Source organism: Amblyomma maculatum, chromosome 4 (genome assembly GCF_055883805.1).
Source record: "Amblyomma maculatum isolate TAMU_Amacu chromosome 4, ASM5588380v1, whole genome shotgun sequence".
NCBI lineage: Eukaryota > Metazoa > Arthropoda > Arachnida > Ixodida > Ixodidae > Amblyomma > Amblyomma maculatum.
This window is the reverse complement of record NC_139347.1, coordinates 174,746,579-174,769,220: the sequence shown is the minus strand read 5'-3', so window position 1 is coordinate 174,769,220 and position 22,642 is coordinate 174,746,579. Positions and strand designations below refer to the sequence as shown.

The following is a 22,642-nucleotide window of genomic DNA, read 5'->3' as shown; positions in this document are numbered from 1 at the left end:
TGCGACTAATACGCCGGTAAAGTGCAAGTATGGCCGATATGTAAGACGCATATGACTCATCAGGACGTTGAAGGCAAAAAGCGAGCTTGGCCTTCGCGATCTCAGTCCGAACTGCCGGGTCGGCGAAGTACTGTCGGAACTGCTTTTCGAAGGTAGGCCAGTTAGTTGTGATGGTGGCAGTTGTCAAACGGCGACCGGAATGTAGCTCCAGCGAGAGGCAACGCCCAAGGCAGCAAGGGGATCACATTTCACCTCCACCACTTGTGAAAAAAGGCTAGGCCGAGACGGCGAGGTCGTGACGGTAAGGACAGCGAAGCCTTGTGTAGAGTTTTAATCCGATCACGAACCTAGGTGCGTGCCGGAGCCGGCGCCGCAAGACGATGATGATGGTATGTACGAATGAAAGAAGATCATGGCATTTACAAATGAAAGAAGTTCACAAAAGACTCATATATAAAGGCTGCAGAACAAGATATAATTCACAAAACAACCGGCCGGATCACCAAACATCTCAGAAAACAAACTTGATGCTTTAGATGCTTTAAAAAACGAAATGATATTACTATCAAGCCCGCAAACAAAGGAGGGGGCATAGTAATTTTGGATACAGAAAACTACACACAGAAAGGCAGCCGCCAACATAATAATACCTAATTTTACAAATCCCTCCCTGCAGACTCCACTGCCGGACATCAAAATACTACAACGACCTATCTGAACCAAATAAACCAGGAAGGAGAAGTAACACCTCGAATGAACAAGACACTTACAGTAACCAACCCGACTCCATGCCGGTTGTACATGCTTCCGAAAGTTCATAAAGAAAACAACCCAAGTAGACCAATAATTTCAGGCATCGCACACTCACGGAACCCATCTCCGCTTGCATAGACTCACAAATCAAACACATACCCCTCCCTCACCCGTCCTATATACGCGATACTAGCCACTTTCTTGAAGAGTTAACAAAAATTGGCAGTGGCTTAGCTTGGTTAAGCCTCGTAATTGCAAAAGCAATAGCTATGGCTACGCCTAGGCTCAGCTAGTGGTGTAGCTGGTTGGGGTGCTTTTGGTTATGCTTATGGTATGCAGTGATTCACTCTGGCCACGGCATATGGTTCAACTATTGTTTATTGCGGGGTGCTACCTGGTTATTCTATGTATAACTAGTAGCGATGCAAGGAGTGCCGTGCCTGCCACGATATACTTAGGTGTGGGTTACGTTAAGGCAGAATGTACAACTGCCGCTCCGGCACCGGCTGCAACGCCCTTCCTAACACCAGCAGAATCGAAAGCATCTCTGGCGACTGTGTTGGTTCCACCTGCCGCTAGGCCACCTCCTATAGTATCCACTGTTGCACCCCCGGTGATAGCTGCGACTGCAACCCCATAATTCTTCTTAGCTTTAGGAACATGTGGCACAACTGCAGCTCCGCCCAGCCGTAGATCAACGTTGGGCTTACCTCTCGGTGTGTAAGGGCGTACCCGAACCGGCGCCCCAAACGTCGTTCTAAACGGTTTCACAACAGTCTCAGGGATGACGTCACTCCAGCTGTAGCACTCCTTCGCGAAGGGAGCGGGAGTTAGGCCGCGGCTGGTAACTAGCGCCTCGCGAGCCTACGGCGCGAGTGGGGGCCCCTGTTTTTGTGGCAGATGGGATGCCGGATGGATGGATGGATGGATGGAATATAGGAGCGTCCCCTTTGAAACGGGGTGGTAGCAGAAGCTATCATGCTCATTTTTCTCCCTATATCTTAATTATTGATTTAGAATGGGTAACTAAACCATCATTCTATTTATTAAATTTTGTTCCTACATTACTAACATTATGTCACTTCTCTGCTTTTAAGCCACCAATCTTCCAGTCGTTTTTTGCTAGTTTCCACCACCGGTTTATTCACCCGGCCACCGTTATCTCTAAACCCCAGAGCTTCAGGAACAGTGATTGCGCCTGAAGCAACTTCCGGATGGATACCATTACATTCGAGTATAATATGGTCAATTGTTTCACTGGAGTTTCCACATACAGTCTCATGCGGCATCTCCATTGTTAAATTTCTTTTTGCAGCTGCGTGTTCTAAGGCACCCTGATCTAGCTTCAAAAAGTGCGGCACTGCCTCTTGAGTTATCAAAGAAATCTTCCTTCCTGATCTGCATTTTCCACTTTCGGTATATTTCCACACACTGTTTCTTTTCAATCGAACTTATCCAATTTTTACCTTCTGTGTTTTTCACCTGTTTCTTAATGCTCCTTATTTCTCCATCCTTATTACTAGCATACTTACTAGTTAGTCTCCTAGTTCTTTTCCTCCATTGTGAATCAACGCTTTTTAGGTACAGGTAGGTATTTAAATACTTTAGCTGCCCATTTGTTACTGTGCAATTTCCTCAGGCGTTCCTCATATAATATTTTACTCTGAGCTTCCCGTACTTCGAAAGATGCCCAGCCCATATCTCACTGTACCGCCTCATTTGTAGTTTTGCCGTGGGCACCTGGTGCCAATCGTCCAACGGATCTCTGATTTTTTTATAATGTCGACTGTACTTCTGATTTTAGGCACAAAACCGCATTTCCGAAAGTAAGGCCGGGCTTCATAATTCCTTTCCAAATACCCCTCAATACCTCATACCTATTGTATCCCCACAATGCCTTATGCTTCCTTGTCCCGGCGTTCCTTCGCCCTTTGGCCTTAAGTGATTGCTCATGCTTTCCAATGAATGCCAATCCTTCGTTTACCCTTACACCCGGATATTTATATTCTGCTACTCTAGGTATTTCAAGGCCTTGTATTTTAAGACCCTGATCAGTTGAGCCGTTGAAAATCATCAGACCCGACATAACTGCGCTGAAACTGAAGTCTAGAGCGTCCCCTTCGTCTCCGCAATACTTAACTAGAGTTTGCAATTCTTCCAGACTCTCAGCTAGCAGCACAATATCGTCTTCATACATCAAACCGGAGAGGCGCTGCTCTAGCGCCTTTCCACCTAATCTATATGACAGGTTAAAACCTAGGTTACTGTCTTGTATCCTTCGTTCCAGGTTTATTATATAAAGCATGAACAGCACCGGTGATAGAGGACAGCCTTGTCTTAATCCTTTGCATACTTTGACATCCTCCGTACTTCTTATCCCTTCCCACGTAATTTGTACTTTGTTATCCCGGTATATTTCCTGTAGGAACTCTATTATCTCATAACCGATACCTTTATGTCCAGGAAGGCCAAATACAAAGGTCTATTTTCCACTCTAGATATTTCGATGCATTTTGTAAGCACGAACAGGCTATCATCTAAGCGCCTACCATTTCTAAAGCCGTTCTGAAGTTCTCCGAGTATCTTGTTACTTTCAACCCATGCTTGCACCTTTAATTTCACCGCCTGCATGGCTAACCTGTAAATAACAGATGTTATGGTAATCGGCCTGTAGGATTTTATGAGCATCCTGTCTCCTTTCCCTTCATAAATCAAATTCATTTTACTCTGCCGCCAGCTCTCCGGATTTTGCTTATTCGTTGTGACTGTTTGCAGAGCTTTTGACAACGTTTCCTTACTTTTTGGACTGAGTTCATTATTCAGCTTGATCGGAATTCCATCTATTCCTGTAGATGTGTTTTTAGGAATATTTTTTCTGCCTTTTTCCAGTTTAGATTAATCAGTTCTAAGCTGCTTTGTATTCTGCTACCTTGTGTTGCTTTCTGATTTGCGGAGATTACCCTATCGTCACTCTTAAATGACTCGGCTATACCTGATGTAATGTAGTTCACTGCGTTATCTCCCTTTAAACAATTTTCCTCGTTAATCCGATCATGCTTTCTTTCATTCTTCTTCCCTAGCCAGCCTATATGGTTCCAGAATTTTCTTGCTCCGCCTCTAGAGGCATCGTGTATATCAGCCATCCAGCGATCGGTGAACTGTCTTATTTTACTGTGGACGAGGGCCTGCACTTGAAGTTTCTTTTGTCGATGTGATTCCGATTTTTGGTCGATTCCCCCCTGAGATACCTGTGTTTTCTTTGCCATTCTGTGTTCGCTTGAAGCAGCCCGTCGTAGTTCAATAGCTTCCCTGATTTCCTTATTCCACCAGCTCCGTGGCTTCCTCTTTCCATTCCACCGGTTTGCTACTTTAACTTCCTGAATTTTCCTCCTTATGAGTAGTGCTACCTGTTCATAACCCCGTCTTCCATGGGGCTTTTCTCTATTGCTTCCTCTATGTCTGCTGCTATCTGCGCTGTTTGATTGTCGTTTAATTTTGCGTTTACGTTTTGTCTAAGTTCCATTTCTCTTTTCATCAAGGGCCCCATCTGCAGAATAATACGTTTATGATTACTTCCCAGACTACACTCCCCTTCTTCGTCTATTTCCATTTTTGTGACCTTGCTATAAATTTCCTGCGACATTAGACAATAGTCAATGGTCATCTGCCTGTTGAAGAATTCCCACGTGATTTGGCCTTCACATTTCGTTTCTCCATTTACTATAACTAGATCGTGTCGCTCACAGAAATCTAGCATTAGCTTGCCGTTACAATCCGTGTATCTATCCAGATCGTCGATGTGGCCGTTCATGTCCCCCAGTAGAATAATATTGGCCCCGTTTCCAAACTAGCTTATATCGTCAGTGAGACATTCAACAAGATCCCTGTTTTCTTGCCTGCATTGATGTCCTGTTCCTAAATAAACTACCCCTAGCCATGTCCTTAAGCCGGCAATTGTTCCTGAAACCCAGATATGTTATTTACAAGATGATTTAATTCTTTGCCAATTTTGTCCCTTGTGTATCAACATACCTACCCCTCTACCCTTTTTTTCCGTTCTCGTTCTGTTGCCTCTTCCAGAACGTATCTTTCTATAAACGGCGGATCTTCTAGATCCCTGAGATCAGTCTCGCAAGAGCGTACGCACCTATTTTGTCATCCTTCAACTGCTGTTCTATGTTTAGCCATTACGCGCTTTTTCTACCTCCTTGCGTGTTTATGTAGCTTATCCTAGTGTTAAATTTCTTTTTTGTACTTTTCTTTCTCGACCTACCCTTTGCCATTTCTGGGGGCTCAGCCTCCATTATTACATTTTCTTCTGCTTCACTTCTAACTATCTCTGTGCACGGAGTCCTCGCGGACCCACCCCCTAAGAAAACTACAGCCCTGCCTGCCAGGCGCTAGCCGATCTCTGCTCCCATCCTTCTGTTAAAATAAATGCAATCTCGCTGAAAAGCCCTACCAAAACCTGCTTTATGTACCTCCCTGTTTACCTCAACCACTTCGAAACGCTTCTCCAGGCTTAACTTTCTTATATCCTGATTAACGGTCACTACGTCCTTTTCCATCTTTCCGTTCAATCCTGGCACCTCTGGTACTGTGCATACAACTATCAGCGTCTGCTGTGCTATCTCCCTGATCTCGTCAACTCCCTTAGCTAAACTTTTCATCACTCCTGCAGCGTCACCATTTAGGACATCGTTTAGCCCCGCGGCTACTACGACCATACTCCGCTCTGCGGAACTCTTCAACAGCCTATTTTTACTCTCTTTTAGCACTGCCCTCATTATTCTCCCTGGGAAGGCTCCAACCAACACTCTCTTATCACACATGACACGTTCCAAGATATCTCGCTTGCACCTGTTCATTTTAGAATCTCCGACGATAAGCACCTGGGCCTTCTCTCTCCCTCTCCCAACTGATGGCTCCTGCTTTCGGTTGTCTGCGTCCTTATCTCTGGGATTTTCATTCTTCCTTACTTCCTTTTTTTCCGGCGTCTTAGCTGCTTTCAAATAACGCTGACTGATCGGAGCCGCCTGACCTACTTTGCTTATGCCTTCCATGCCAGTGCTGGCCCCAGCCACGTGGCCCGCATTGGAATGTTCGTCCTCGTTGGTTCTAAGGATAAAGTCGGCCCCTTTTTTTTTCAGTTTGAGTAAGCTGCCCAAGCAGTTTCTGATTTCCCGCTCCTAACAAACGTACTTCGTTTTCTAAATCATCTACACGAGACACTAAACTACCCCTTCCTTGATCAAATCTATCTAGACGCGCACTCAGTACGCAACACCGACACAAAAAGTCTCTGCCTTCCGCTTCACCTACAGAGTCGAAACGCGTTTCCTTGAGATTAACCTGCGCCTCACACTGAGTGCACTTTACCTTCTTTTGATTGCACATTTTAAGCTCTCATTGATTGAACTATATCTATTACGAATTCTCACAATATACAAATTGCCAAAGGAAGACACAAGAAACGACTAGCAAACACGCGTTAAAAACCAATTCTGCGAATGCCAATAGCCTAGAAAAAAAATATTTATCTAAACAAGATAGCTAAACAATGAACGCCAAGAAAACCTAGCTGCCGGCACGAAAAAGCAGGCCGCTAGGACCAAGAGCTAAAATCTATTCTTTAGGCTGCACCTAACCTAACTAGTTAAATACGAAATAAAGTTATTAAAAGAAAGAACTCATCTATTTGACGCTTCGGAAGCTCCCGCTGTCGCCAGTCCGTTCGTTTCTGGTAGCCACGTGCAATCGGAGGAGCGATGGAACACGCGTCCGCACCACACTGCTGTCAACTGTCAACGTCACTCCAGCTGCCGCGCTCCCTCACGGAGGGAGCGGGAGTTAGGCCGCGGTTGGTAGCTACCGCGTCGCAAGTTGACGGCGCGAGTTGGGGCCCCTGTTTTCGCTCAGCTGTGCTTGGCGGCGAGCCAAAGGTCACGCTAAAGGTCAATCGTAGCTACCGCCTTGCTAAGCGAAGGGCTGGAAAGTGAAAGTAGTATTGCTTTCACAATAAAAGTAAAAGTTCCGGATGGCACACTACTTGTAACTCTAGACGTGGTTTCCCTCTACAGTAATATTCGACACGATGATGGCATGCAGGTCCTAGTCATAGACTACGAAAAATACAGCAGCAAAGATTCCCCTATTCCGAGGGCGATCATGACACTCATCAAGTTAGTATTGGGACTAAGCTCATTCGAATTTAAGAATAGCTTTTACCTCCAAACGAGCGGCACGGCCATGGGAACTAAAATGGCACCAAATTAAGCCAATATATTTATGCATCATATCGAGTCAAATTTCCTTTCCTCAAATTCGTTTAAACCGGCCTTTTACAAGCGATTCCTTGACGACATATTCATGGTATGGACAGATACAGAAAACAACCTAAACCAGTTTATTGCAGCATGCAACAACGCCCATCCAACTATATCTTTCACACACACCTACTCCGCGCACAAATAAACCTTTTGGACCTCACGATCCATGTAGAAGGGGGCACACTACTCACTAGCGTCTAAAAAAACCCACTGACAGACAACAATACCTTGATTTTAAGAGCTGCCATGCACGACGCTGCAAAACATCAATCCCCTACCTCCAAGCCCTTAGGTTTAAGCGCATTTGTTCACGCCCTGAGGACTTCGCGGAAAACGCCAATCGTCTTCAGAGGGTCCTTAAGAACCAACACTATCCGGCTCTCATCATAAACGACGCTAATTATAAGGTTACCAAACTAAGTCGTGAGAATATTGTCAGGAAACGTCAAATTGCATCTCCCAATCCTCACTCCTCAAACCTGATTCTAGCTTTCACAAATAGGCCCCCTAACATCAATAAAATTTAAAAAAAGCACTTTAATATTATTGACCAGAGTAACGGACTCTCCAAAATGTTACCAAATTTTCCACCCGTAACCTACAGAAGGCCAAAAAATATAAAAATTTACGTAGTAAACAAACCACCTCCCGCAGGTTGCCTACCTTGTGGCAAAAGTCGATGCTAGTTGTGCAGACACATGCAGACAACAAAACAGGCTAACAGCACACATTCAGCTTTCAAACATGACATTAAAGAAAACCTTAGCTGCGACTCGGGTAACGTTGTATACCTACTGGAATGTGGCCACGGCCAGATAAAATACATAGGTCAAACCCACACTCCCTTCAGAATAAGATTCAATAACCACCGCGCACACACCAAGTCACTACCTAACCTTCCCCTATCCAAGCACACTAATCAAACAGGTCATGTATTCAAAAAACTAAAAACTAAAAGTTACTGTACTACAAAGCAACTTCGGAGCTAATTGCGAGCGTGAGCAATGTGACTCGTATTTTATTCATAAATTTAATACAGTAGATTGCGGCATAATTGAGCATCCGGGAATCCTTTCGGCCCTTCGGGCTCACTAAGCTATCGAAGCATTCCAAGTAACAGATTCACTGTGTAGATAACCTTAGCCCTGTGCACCTGCATTTAGTTAACCGCCTTCACGAAGAGACACAGTCGGCGCCGTCGTCCGAGACCTTACCAAAAGTGTTTTGTACATTTTCTCCCCATTCCATCTCTCCCCCCCCCCCCCCCTCTCGCTTTTCGTATCCTCTGCCATCTCCTATTTTTGCTAATCTGCTTGCCCCCGCTTTCCCGGCCTTTGGAATCTTCACGCTTCCCGTATTTTCTTCGTTGGCCGCCTGCCCGTACTCATGTTTTGTCCTCTCCCTCTTTCCTAGCATTCAACAGATCCCCCATGGCCGTCTTTCTCCTTCCCTTTTTTTTATTGGTTCTTTTTTTCCTGCGTCTGTACAATTTTCAAACCTTTAAAACTGAAACACAAGCAATATAACCACAGTCTTGAAAAAAACACGACCCTGCTCGAAACATCAACAAATAATAAATAAGGTGTTAATGATCTCCACTAGTTATTTCTTCTTATATATTTATATATTAGATATTCTTCTTATATATATTTCTTCTTAAGTATATATATATATATATATATATATATACTTGCGAAAAAGACGTTCTTGCCTGCAGCAGAAATAAATGGTGAAGATCATTAACACTTCATTTATTATTCGTTATTATTGTATATATATATATATATATATATATATATATATATATATATATATATATATATATATATATATATATATATATATATATATATATTTATATATATATATATATAGGGAGGGGGTTGAAGCTCGAATGGGTCCGGTAGGGCATAGACTTAAAGTAGTTGACACACGGTAGAAAAAACAACACTTTATTCCGACGTTTCGGCCGGGGTCCGGCCTTTGTCAAGGAATGTAGAGAGGGGTTGAGGAACATTCCTTGACAAAGGCCGGACCCCGGCCGAAACGTCGGAATAAAGTGTTGTTTTTTCTACCGTGTGTCAACTACTTTAAGTCTATATATATATATATATATATATATATATATATATATTATAATACCTGATTGAACTAGTAGGAATGGTCTCGTTTCTTCTGCCAGTATGTACCTGGTATGAGGCACGCGAAGCACGAGAATGCTATAAATGCGGGGCCTTCATCGTCTTGTAATGTTAAATGTCATATGATGGAAGACACCAAAAGTTAAGCGTTACAAGAGATATTTATGTGCGTATACAAGCTTCTCTCTTTCTCACACACATACAAACACGTCTTTTAATGCTTAGCTTCTGATGTCATCCAGCATCTTTCGTCTAACTATGAACCTTGATCAAAAAGTCTCTGTAGAAACGTAAAACGGAAGTAAACGTTTTGCTCAAGGTACTATTATAAACTGGTACGAGCGAGAGAATGAATTTAATAAAGAGCATCAGACTCTGAAAGCTTCTTAGCTATCCGACACTACAATGCGCTGTTCCTAATGTCCACATCTCCACCGGAAGATTCGCCTGGAAGATTTATAATCTTATTGAAATAGTGCAGCGCCAATTATTAGACCGCTGACTAATGGAGGTGGAAAGTAAGGCCTTGTATGCTAGTGTTGGGAGGGCATAATAAAAAAGCTACAACTGATCAAAATTTAGGAGCCTCCTACTACGAGAGCGCCATTCATAACCAGTTCATTTGGGAGGTTGAGCACTATAATCAAACCTGACCATCACTATGACGACCGAGGCAATATTAGAGAAATGTCGTCCTCTCAGTACATCGTAGGTGGAACGTTGACGTATCTAATACTGGGCTTTGCCTTAAAGACCTTCCGGGCACCCGATGCTTCATCAAAGAAGATAGGTGCATACAATCAATATGCCTCCGTATTCTCTTAGAAAAGAGGAAAACTCCTTGTGACAGCTGTTTACTAGCACAGTTGGCTAGTCGCACAATGCGGAGCAGTTCATGATCACCATGGGGAGTAGATAAGCAGAGCACGCCACCTAGGTAGTTCTTCAACAAATGGTTCTACTTGCTTGCGAATGCTATAAAATATGTGTGTGAGATCACAAGGCATAATACAGAAGTGTACTCGTATCTCGTCAGTTGAAGGCTCATGTACGTCAAACAATACGTGCAGCTTTCCTTAGGAAAAGCATGCATGCCTCACCGGGCGTAGTAATCTCATATATCTACTTTTTAACGCCACAAAACGACAAGAACCATCTGAGCATATTACCGCGAGCCGTATGTTTATTTGTTCTTGTTCAATAGCAGCCAGCATGCGGCCTTATCATTGTAATTCTAGCGCGTTTATTGATTCTGTATTCTATGTATGTTCATGCCTGTTGTCGCGAGACGACGCGTTATCATTTTCTTTGTCGCGAAAGATGCGTCTTGATGTATTTCGAAGATTCAAGCTGCTCGCTTGGGTTTCTGTTGTTCCAGGTCATGCTAGTACAGTTTGCGGCTTTGCTGCATCCTTGCTCGCCACCTTTATATTGAGTGCTGACAAGTGTAACGGGCATTCTTAGTTCGACTATCGACGAGCATGTTTGTTGCTATCGCGGCCGCCGAGTTGCTTACTTCTTTTGCTGGCCCAATGAAGAGTTCCTTCCTTGCACTCTAAGACTCTTCATTGGTGTCATCGACCTTGTCACCTCTACGTGACATCTAGTGGAGTTGCTGCCTTTATCCTTCGAGCGAAGTCCCCAGGTTTGCTTCTGTCGCCCTGGAGGACCAGCCTACAGGTTACCGAGCCAGCCGCCGACTTCAAAGACTCCAATCCAAACACGGTCTGCTGCTTGATCCCGTTCGACACTGGAAGGCCTCAACTTTGGAAATGGTCCAGTCGACAGCTACGGTTGTCTTCGTGCAGCCCCGGGAGCCCTCGATCATCTTCCAAGAACTACCCACTGAAGTAGCGGAAGACTAGATGGACCTTTTCGATCGTGTGGTGCAATTCAATGGCTGTAACGACGAAGCGAAGGTAAGGCAAGCCTATTATGCTCTTCAAGGACCTGCCCGTATATTTATTTCATTTTATTTAGGAATAATGTCAATCCTGGGCGGGATCGTTACAGGTAGGGCGCGAAACGCATACGTAAAGTCAGACAATATTTCGAACTAGTTCAACGAAAGGGACAATAATTTAAAACGAAAGGAAGATTGTAGTCAGAAATAAACAAAATAAGACAATGTTCAGTGTACAGTAAAAACTACAGTGAACTATTGATATATGTAAAAAAAAGAAAACAGTATATGAATAGACACGGAATGGAAATAACAAAGCAATAAGGGATTAGTACAATTTGCAAGTTATCAATGTATGCTGACAAGGAAACTGTTCGGATGAACAGTCACGAATTTGTGTGTAAATGATCCTCCACTAGCTTTACAAATTCATCCAGTGTTGAACTTTGTGTTATTGATGGCTTCAGGGTGTTCCACTCTCTAATTGCAAGGGGGAAAAATGAGTTTTTGAAACTGTCACAATGTCAAGAAAATTCATTTATAGTCAGAGTGTTTATAGCGTGTGTGTCTTGTATCTTCGATGACGATGTACTTTGATGTATCTATATTAAAGTGGGTATGCACGAGTTGATACAGAAATTTCAGGCGTGCTCAGCATGCCGGCTTTCTTAAGTAGGTGAGGTAGGTGAGTTGGCGAGTCAGTCATTTTATATTTGTTAAAGATGTACCTTATCGCCTTCCGTTGTAGTCCTTCTAGATTTTTTATGTTTTGTTTAATTGCCGGGAACCATACGACGTTAGCATATTCTACTGTTGATCTTATCAAGGCACTGTTAGCTAGCATGTTAGTTTCGGGTTGTGCATCTCGGAGACGACGTCTAAGGAAAAATAACTTTCATGTAGCAGCTGCTGTAACGGTATTTACGTGCCAGTCCCATCTTAGGTTATGCGTGAGTATCAAGCCAAGATATTTGTGTTCGCTGACTCGGCGTAGTAAAGTATTGCTTATACTGGGGTACGGAAAATTCAGGCACTGTTTTTTTCTTGTTATCGGCAGGAAAACACATTTATTAACATTTAGCGCCATCTGCGACTCTGTACACCAGTGACACTTCCAGCGCGTTGTTTAGGGCGATATGATCTTCAGAGGAATTAATTTCACGATACAGGATGCAGTCGTCTGCAAAAAGTCTGATATTTACGAGAATACTTTTAGGAAGGTCATTTATAAGGAGTAAAAATAATAATGGCGCCAGTGCGCAACCTTGCGGTACTATAGAGGTAAAAGGTACTATTTGTGATGTCTGGTTATTTATTTGTACAGACTGGTGCCGAATATGGTTCGAAAATCACGAGGCAGCATTGGAGGACTCGGAGATTTTCAAGAAAGAGTTTTTGACTGCCTTTGCAAGTGTCTTTCGAAAGTAAAGAGCCCAGGCCATCCTTCAATCTAGGCTTCAACTCCCAAATGAGCCATTCCTGGTTTACGTTGAGGAGATGAAGCGCCTGTTTGGCCGGGCCAACCCTAACAGGACTGAATGTGAGAGAGTGAAATTTTTAATGGGAGGCGTTAAAGTGTCGATTTTTGCAAGACTAGTCCGAAATCCGCCTAAAACTGGGGAGGAATTGGAAAGTGAAACGTCGACCATCGAGAAGACGATGTACATCCGGATGCGACGCAATGATCGACAACTGTAACCGATCAGCGCAAGCATCTAAAGCAGCGCATCTACGAGCCCAGAAAGCTTTCGTGACCTCATCTGTGAGATTGTCCGAGAGGGACTTCGTCGGTAATTGCCATCGATCCAACAACCCCATGAGGTGACGCTCGCTGACGTCGTCCGTGAAGAAGTCCAGCAAGCACTGGGTGTTCCTGAAGCGACAGTTCTGAGAGCTCTAGCACAAAAAACGACAGGATGAATTACTCTGCAGCATTACGTCGACCTGCGCCACGACACAACTTTCCAAGCTCTCGCCTCTACCGTCCTTTTCCTGAAAGCCACCCCTTGGTCGCCGCCCGCCAAACCTACCAAAGACCCCAAAGCGCCAGGAAGTGCGACGCCTAGAGGACTGGGAACAACCGGTTATTATGCTTCCACTGTGGTGAGGCCGGTCACAATCTACGTCATTTCCCGTACCCACGAATCGGCCTCCTCTTATTTGCCGTTGACGCCCTGCTACTCCACCCCAGTTAACGACTTCAAACAATCGTGAACTACATGCGTAGCGGTGAGTTTCAGCCACCAAGCTGTGGGTTTAGGTCCCTATCGCCGTACAGGGCCCGCTTTTCGTCAGCAGGTCGCAGCTACGATGACAGCGTACAAGAAAGATTGCCAAGCCCCTCTAGGGGAAACTAAATGGAAACTACAGCACCCTTTAAAGGTGAGGTCAGGGGAGTAGAGGTGAGCCCTGTACTATGGCAACTCTGGTATCCTTAGTCGTTTTGGAATGTTAAACTCATGCCCAGAAGGCGTTGTGTATTTAATACCTTTGAAATGCGGAGTAAAGGTTACTGACAAACAGGCAGGTGTGCAAACAAAATATTGAGAGAGCACAAAACTAAAAACATGATGGTGCGCGAGATAATCAGGGTATCTCTTGGAAGATAGCAGCAGAGCAGGTAACACCAACACAAAGCACAAGAGGCACACACACGCACACAAGGACTACGCTCCACAGACAACTATATTAACTGGAAACCGCACATCTTCTTCCTTCACTTCTTCCTTCACTTTACGTCTGCAGCCAACTTCTTTCTTGTCGTTAACATCCTGCCAGTTTGCGCAAAAATTCTACTTCCTTCTTCAACCAAACCACCGATGGCATGCTGACACATTGGTCTCCCAAGTCACAGATTCCATATGCTTCATAAATCTCTCTGGCTAACTTGTCCTTCATCCTTCTCATAACCTTAACATTGTGAAGGTCAGCCGGACGTTTTTGGTCTCTACAATCAACGCAGTCTTTGAAGTGCACAGCCAGATTTGTACCAGACTTGTCCGATATTGCCTTAGCGTGCTCTCTAATCCTTTCTCATCGTTCGACTCTATTATTAATCACGGTAGCTGAGATAGCTACAGATTAAACGGACACAGACAAGAAAGGGACACCACATGCGCACATGCGCATGTGGCGTCCCTTTCTTGTCTGTGTCCGTTTCCGTGTTGCGCCGCCGTTCAATACATGAGATAGCTAAGTTGCAAAAAAAGTTCATTACAAAACGTCCGTGTAGCTATTAAAAACAACTTCATATGTAAACTGTTTACCAATTTTCTTGAGTACACAAAAGCGTGCGTGTCGCTTTTCAATCAGAAATTAAATTATATATAATTATATGAATATATAAATTATATATATAGAAGAAATTAAAATATATACTCTCCAGTCAGGCTTTAAATTTGCAAGGGACAGAAAATAGAGAGAGGCATATCTGATTCATGCATTTAGAACATTGGAGCCAGCAGGAATAATTATCTCCAAAGGAATGTTAGAATCCCTTAAATATATTTCCTCTGCATCATAACTATTGGGGAAAATAACCAAATATAGCGGGAACTGTACAGTTTATTCACAGCACGTGTACAGTCTATCCTCCCACTGCAAAAGCATAAACTGCCTATGTTTCGACAAACACTATTCTCTCATGTAACTTCCTATTTAGTTGGCCCTTGTACCTGTTTTTTGCAAGCCAGGTGGGATTCAGTTTTCTGTTATTTTATTTAGTTTCCTTGGCCTCCCCCCCCCCCCCCCCCATTTTGAGAAACGTTTTCGCGAATTGTTCCAGTGTAGATGTATTCTTTATCAGGACAATTTGGAATGTCTTACCCTTTTCAAGAAAGCTTTCTGCATTGAACCTGCTTCAGGTGGTGCCTAATCATCCATCCCGCATTGTGGTTCTGCCTGGTACTGCCGCTTTTATTTCTTTTTCAGGCAACAGGATCACCGGTTCCAGGCCAAGAAATACAAACTGGAGAAACATTGTTCCTATGCTTTTTTTTTTACTCATTGACTTACTTTCTTCTGACGCACCCTCCCCCTCAACACTGCTTGATCTACAATCTTCTCACTCTCTCCCCCTCCCCAGCTTTTCTTCTTCGGAAGCAAAAGCGTATTTAAAACCCTGTCAGTGATGATCACTCTGCCCAAACAAAAATACGTCCACTTGTCGAAACGCGAACTGAGGCATCCCCTCCTCTGCCCTTGTTCAGTGCTCTTTCATTTGGTGGACAGAAGTGACATTTGTATGCAACCATGTGCAGCTGTATATATGAATGTGTATTCATCAAAATAAACATTGTTGAAACTCAGCACTCGTTGTGTCGTCCTCTTCTCCTGTGTTCCCGTCACGTTGTTTGTCCTGTTAACCTATAATGAAGCACCAACAGGTCTAATCTGGTGTTGTGCAACTGACTGCCTTATTTTCAAACAAGAAACAATATATCAATCCAAACAAATGCTTTGAGCAACCAGAGCATACAAATGGGGAGCAAATAACAAGAGTGATACTAAATTTTTATTGTGGTATAGTGCGGCAAATATAAAAATTCGTAGTGGTTCAGTCATTCTCTTCAGATTAAAAAAAGGGCCTAAGGGTCATTTGGGTGCTCGCTACCGGCCAGTACGTAGGGTGTCAAGGTGCGTGCACCTGGCGCGCACCTGCAAGTGATTATCCTTTGGGCGCGGCCCTACACGCCCTTTCTAAGAGTATAACCGAGCTTGCTATCAGCTCGTTCATAATAACTCTTCACAAGGGCCGCAGTACCTTCACTGCAGCAATGTCGATCCTGCTGGGGCGCCAATGTCTATACGTCCCCACGACACTCAGAGAAAAACATATACACCGAAGTAGCAAATCACAAAACACAACATTGGTGTATGCTGTTGTCCAGGTCTGCTAAGCAGTCAGCAATATCACTCTGCAGGGAGTCCACATTCATGTATGCAGGCGTACACACAAAGTCCCATTGTTCATCGCGGCTCGCAAGTCCGCGCACACAACGCTGGTGACACTAGCTGAATATCAGCGAGAACTCTCTTCCAAATGTCCGGTATATCACTTACACGGCTCGCCGCACGCAGCGTCGGCTGAGTAGAAACGTTCACGCTTGTCCGGGTTGACGTGTTGTTATTGCTAGTTCCCAACTCCCGTGACAGATTGGGGAGCCTGGATAGCGCATCCGCATTTTTATTCTTGATACCTTTTCGATGTCTAACCGTTATGTTATAACGCTGGAGTGCCAGCGCCCACCTGGCCAATTTCGCCCCTTGTGGAGTGCACGTCGTCAGGTATGACAGCGGATTGTGGTCAGAGACAACATTGACCTCAGTGCCAAAGAGCCAGTAGTCGAAATTCTTTACAGCCCAAATAATAGAAAACGCTTCGCATTCTGTGGTCGACCATCTCGCCTGGGTCACATCGAAGCGATGGCTTGCGAATGCTATAGGCCTGTCATCGCCATTTTCAGTCATCTGTGCAAAGCAAGCCCCGGCAGCCGTCGCTGATGCGTCAGTGAACAGCCAATATGGCTCATGAGGTTGCGGAGTGCTCAACGCGACTGCTCTGCAGAGCGAGTCCTTGAGCTGTTCTAACGCGCGTTGCACATCTTGCGGCCACGGGATTAAGTTTGGTACTCCTCGCTTTATCAACGCCGTTTGTGAACTAGCTACTTCAGCATACCCAGATACATAATCCCTGTAATATCCGCATAGTCCCAGCCAACTTCGCAGCTCTTTCTTTGTTCTAGGCTGCACTAGGCCTTCTATTGCGGATACTTTCTCGGGGTAGGATGCATGTGTCCCTGAGCCCACTATGTGCTCTAGGTAACGAATGTGAGACTGCCCCACTTGACTTTTCTCAGGTCTAGCCTTTAGTCCTGCTTCCCTAAGTAACCAAAATATAGTATCGACGTGCTCTACGTGTTCTTGCCAGGTTTGCGAGAAAATAGCTATATCATCTAGATATGCCGTAGCGTAGGCTTGATGCTTAGCGAGGAGCGTATTAATCATTCTTTGGAAGGTCGCTGCCGAGTTTTTTAGCCCAAAAGGCATCACCTTTCATGCATATTGACCCTCATGGGTTACAAATGCGGTGAGTACCTGGCTCTGCGGGTCCATCGGTACCTGCCAGTAGCCACGCCTCAGATCAACCAAAGTGATGAACTGCGTACGACCGACTATAAAAATTAGCTCCTGTGTGTTAGTCATTGGAAACACGTCTGCACGGGTTCCTGCATTCAAAGTTCGGTAGTCAATACACATTCGCACTGACCCGTCTTTCTTCCCCACACACACAACCGGGTGCGCAAATTCACTCTCTACAGGATAGATTAATCCTAAATCAAGTAGCTCATCCACTTGGCGGCTTACTTCTTTCTTGAGCAGTTCAGGCACACGGTAAAGAAAACCTTTCTTCGGTTTAAACCTTCTTCTAGCTCAATTCGGTGCCTTCCTACTTTCGCCAATCCCGGCATGCCATCGAAGAGTGCACGATGCTTTCGGAACAACCGTCGTATTTCATTCTGCTCCATCTCACTGAGGTGGGCTAATTTCTCTAACGGTATTAGCTCCTCATCTTTTAGAGGGGGTGCGACTTGTGGTGCGCACTCTAATTCTCCAAACTCATGATCATCATCAAACACTACACTAACCTGGCTTACCCTTGCGTAGTACGGTCTCATTCGGTTGGCGTGGACCACAGATCTTTTTCCCTGTTGCGTTTCTACTCTGTACGAATGTTGCCTCTCACAACCAAATACTGTAAAAGGACCGAGCCACTTAGGAGCCATCTTGGTGGAGCGGTCTGTGTCGAAAACGAGCACCTGATCCCCCACATTAAAGACCTTATTTCGAGTCCTTCTATTGTATGCTTCTGCGTAGCTAGCTTGTCGGGCCGTGAAGGGGAGTCCTGCCACATTGGCCGCTAGCTCAAACTTCTCCCGTAGCTGCGTCAAGTACCTCGCAGGTTCTACCCTAAGCGTCGCTGGTACACTAACTTCTCCTGCCCACGTCTGGCGAAGAATTGTAAGTGGACCTGTCGGATTTCTGCTGTACAAAAGCCTAAAGGGTGCTACCCCGGTAGTGTCGTGGGGAACTTCGCGGTAAGCCCACAACAAAAATGGGATCAACTTATCAGAATTTTTAGGATCTCTTTCTATTACATCAAAAGAGCATGTTCTTTAGTACCCGATTCCATCTTTCCACGGCCCCGTTGCTTTCAGGGTGTTCCGGAGTGGAAAATCTAAGGGAACAACCTAATTTCTCTAGCATCAGCGAGTGAGCTGTGCCTTGAAATTTGTTCCCTGATCCGAACAGATAGTCTGTGGGACCTCTGTTCGACTGAAGATTTCTAATAGAGCATCACAGGTAGCCCTTGCCGTTAAGGAACGAAGACATACTACTTCCGGCCATCTCGTTCATAAGTCAACAAGGCACAAAGCATATTTGTGACCCCTACCAGATCGCGTATCAAGAGGCCCTACAACATCTACATTAACCACCTGAAAGGCATGTTCAGGCCTTTTTATTGGCATGATGGGTATATTGCCAGTTTGACGTCGGTCTGAGTGGATCTGGCACCCATGGCAAGACTGGCAGTACTCTGAAATTTCTTTTTCCATGCCAGGCCAATAGAAGTTGTACTTTATGCGGGCTTTGGTCTTTCTTGGACCCAGGTGTCCACCCCACAGTGATTCATGCGCCAGGGACAAAACTTCGTTTCGTTTTTCTCGCGGAAGCACCAGCTGTCGCACTTTAGTACCTGCTATTGAGTCCCAGTGGTGAAGCAAACCCTCGCTAACGAACATACCCGCCTTTCCGTGCTTAGAGTCCTCCCACGCCTTTCTCAAGTTCTCATCAGCGAGCTGTGTTGCTCGAAATATTTCCCGCTGGCTAGACAGCGAAATTGCCTCTTCTTTCTCGTCTGACTCTGCTTCCTCTTGCGAATATTCGGGATTCAGTGCCGTGTTCACCTCGCATGTCAGTGCCTCATAGTGCCGATTTTCTGCGTTTTCTAGTTCCTTGTTAGAAACCCTGACTGCACCCATACTTGTGTGCTCAAACTCACTGTTATCTTTAAGCAGCTGCCAGTCCTCTAATGAAAGCAAACAGTTCACACCCTCGGCTAGCTCATTGGTGAGGGCACATACTATGCCTATCTCTTGATCTTCTGCAACTGTTCCCGGCCTAGATATTTTTACAGGGATCGTCGCCAACTTCGCCTGAATGGGGCTGCCGAAAGCTGACACTAATTTCACTGCCTGAGATGGTTCCGTCAGCGCTTGCGGTAGTATGCTTTCTCGTATTCATGTTATTTTACTGCCAGCATTAAACACTGCCTCTGTGCAAACATCTCCGCACACGAGATCTACAAAGTGGAGCTTCGATGTGGCTGCCCTCGAACTTTGCATCGGTACCTTAAGTTTAGCAGTTAAACCAGTACTTTGGTTTAAAACTGGTTCCTTTGCTTCCGTCTCATCGACCCGCGCGACCTTCTGCACCCTCTTTTGGTACCCATTTCCTTGTTTCAGGCGCGGTTCATTTCCTGTTGCTTGTGGGCAATTCCTAGCAATGTGCCCCTGCCCATGGTATAGATGGCACTTTACTATGGCCTATTCGGAATTTATCTGTTTTTGGCCCATTTGCTGCACTGGCGCCGTAAGCTGCTTTGTAGCTCCGCCTTTACGTTTTGCTTGCTCAAAGATCTGTAGAGCCTTTGATAACACTTTGAGCTTCAGCCAACTTTCTCCTTCCCGCAGGCGCACATATTCGATGCCCTCTGAGCTGACACCTGCCTTAATGCGATCAGACACCACTTGGTCAGTCAGCGCCCCTACTGAGTCCACCTCTCTAGCCTGGATGTAGTATGCTAGGTACGTTTTCACGCGTGATGCAAACTGAGACCATGTCTCCTCCTTCCTTTTTGATGCTTTTTCAAATCTTTCCAGGTACTCAGTTGGGGTGAGTCTTAGCTCAGTTAAAACTGCTGCTTTCACAGCCTCATAGTCCGTGCGTTCCGCTCCATCGAGGTTACAAAGCAAGTATCGGACTCGCTCTGTCAGTGCCGGCATAATTAAATGCACTCGGTTGCTGTACGGCACACTGAAAGTGACGAACAACTTCTCTACCTCATCAAACCACAGTGACACATCAGCATCGCATGGCATTTTGTAGCCTTTTAGGACTTTTGCACACTGTGTTATTGAATCTGAGCCTATACTTCGTTCATCACTCCGTCCCGACCCAAGCGGTGACAGTCGACCACTCGACAGCCCAAGCTCTATCTGCTTTAAGGCTAGTCGCTCCCGAGATTCATTTTCACGTATTCGTAGCTCCATTTCCATCTTTAACTCCATACGGCGAATAGCCATTCTCTCTGTCTCGGCTCCTGTCGCGTCTAGTGACAATGTTGGTCTCTGGTCGCCGGCCTGTAACCTGCTCTCCACATTGCAATCACCCTCCATAGTCACTACCTCACTCCGATCAGTAACCATTTCTACTCCACCCCCTAGCGATTGCTGCTCCTGTTGAGGATTTGACCTAGATTCACTCTCAGGATTAAATTCGCTTTCTTTAGCGGCTAGCATTCTCCTCGTCTCAAACTCGTCACAAACCAACCACCATGCCAACTTCAACAAACGCAAGAAATCCCACTCACCCGGCGCAAATCTTTTGTTGTGTGCCGCCCAGAGCCTGGATGATGCGTCCGCTCCAACGGCGTCGGTGGCAGCCGAGGTAGAATCGTCCCTTGACGGTTCCTCGCTGCTCCGTGTCGAATGGCCTGTGGTTGCCGGTGCGATGCTTGTCCTTGTAGATGAGACGTGCCGAATCCTGTCGAGCTGCGCCAGTAGAATTTATGTTGTTCGTTTCTTTTCGGAAGGTTCTTTAAACCCTTCCTGTTATGTAGTTCGGCGTAGAGAAGATCAGGAAGCGTACTTGAAGGTGATGATGGTAGAGCATATATTTTCAGCATGGCATATATATATACAGAGTAAAACTGAAACATGAAATGAATTTACAAAAAACAACGCTCTGCGCTACTTTACTCTTCGACCTAACTGGTTAGAGCCTAAGCAGAACAGCCGTGTTTCATGCCTACGCATTGAACCCCAGCTCAGACTGGACTGAACTTTCTTGGATCACGTATCATTTTACATATTCACAAAACAAAGAAATAGGGGCGGTCATTTTCAGAGGCCAGCCCCACACGTCAAGGGTCCAATATGAAATAAGCTATATGGGCCCAGCCCCATGGGTTGGCCTTAGCCTCTAACCCAGGGCCCCACAAGCAATACAAATGACAACAAACAAAGCACAGCGAAACTCTTTCCCCTGTGAGGGTATCGAACCCTCTCCTCTCGTGAGACTTTCTTCCCACTTGTCTCCCGCACACTGTCGAATCATCCACGCTGCCGCTGCTGTCTGAATCCTTTCCACAGGGCATTGCCCTGTGCCACCTGTGTTTACCACTACGAGCAACGACAAAGAAAGGGAAAGATCAACCAGCCGCCATTCCGCAGGTGGCGCCGAGTTAAAGGGAAGCTTCCGGCTTTCCCGCTCTGAGCACAATACCCGCGTCAACTCCTGAATGCTTTTTCGGACGCTATTTGTCGCATCTGCAAACAGGATAAAATTCCTTTCGCACTGCTCAAAGTTGCAGTGTAAAAAAAAAGGCCGAAGGGTCATTTGGGTGCTTGCTACCTGCCAGTACGAAGGGTGCCAAGATGCGTGCACCTGGTGCGCACCTGCAAGTGATTATCATTTGGGCGCGGCCCTACAGTGCGACAAATATAAAAATTCCTAGTGGTTCAGTCATTCTCTTCAGATTGAGTGATATTAGATATACCTGCTTAAAGGTAGAATAGCGGCCTTTATTTTGCATCTACTGCGGCAGCCAAGCGATTCCTAGCGAGCTTGGAAAAAAACTGTTCAATTCGTTCTGCAGCATATAAAAAGCTTCAGCACTGCATTCATTCTGACGCCGTATCTAATGAACAAGAGTTCAAGGATGCATATTAGCATGAAATCAAATTTAAGGCAGCTTACGCTGAATATATGCAATCCTGTCATTACGCGTCACGTCTAGGTAGACCCGTAGGGGTAAGCCCGCTGCATATATATCCTCCCTCGATGCAGGGGAGCTGTTCCATAGCCCGCTCAGGATGTATTTCAAAGAATGGCAGGTATGAGGGCGTTTCTGGATAAAAAAAAAGAGCAAGATATTTCGCATCGGTGCACCCCACTCAATTATCCTTCTAAACGGCCAACTTGTTATATCATGTATTGTGATGCTCATAAAAATATATGGGCTTCGGAAACCGCGCAAAATCTGTTATAAATTCCGTGAGCCCTTCAAATTGGTTTTTGCTGTTTTGAAGCACACAGTTACACGTGACAATATAAACAGGAAGCTTAAGCTTCAACTAAAAAGGAACATGTTAGGACAAAGCTGCCCGTGATAGAGCAAGAACTGCTACATCTAAGAAGAAAATAATAGTGAATATTTAATTTGTTACACAATT

General features: G+C 45.1%; 1 pseudogene; it reads right to left on the bottom strand.

Annotated features, from left to right (window-relative positions):
* Nucleotides 1-13,362: 13,362 nt before the first annotated feature.
* LOC146193515 (uncharacterized) lies at nucleotides 13,363-20,584 on the bottom strand (annotated as a pseudogene).
* Between the last annotated feature and the right edge of the window lie 2,058 nt (nucleotides 20,585-22,642).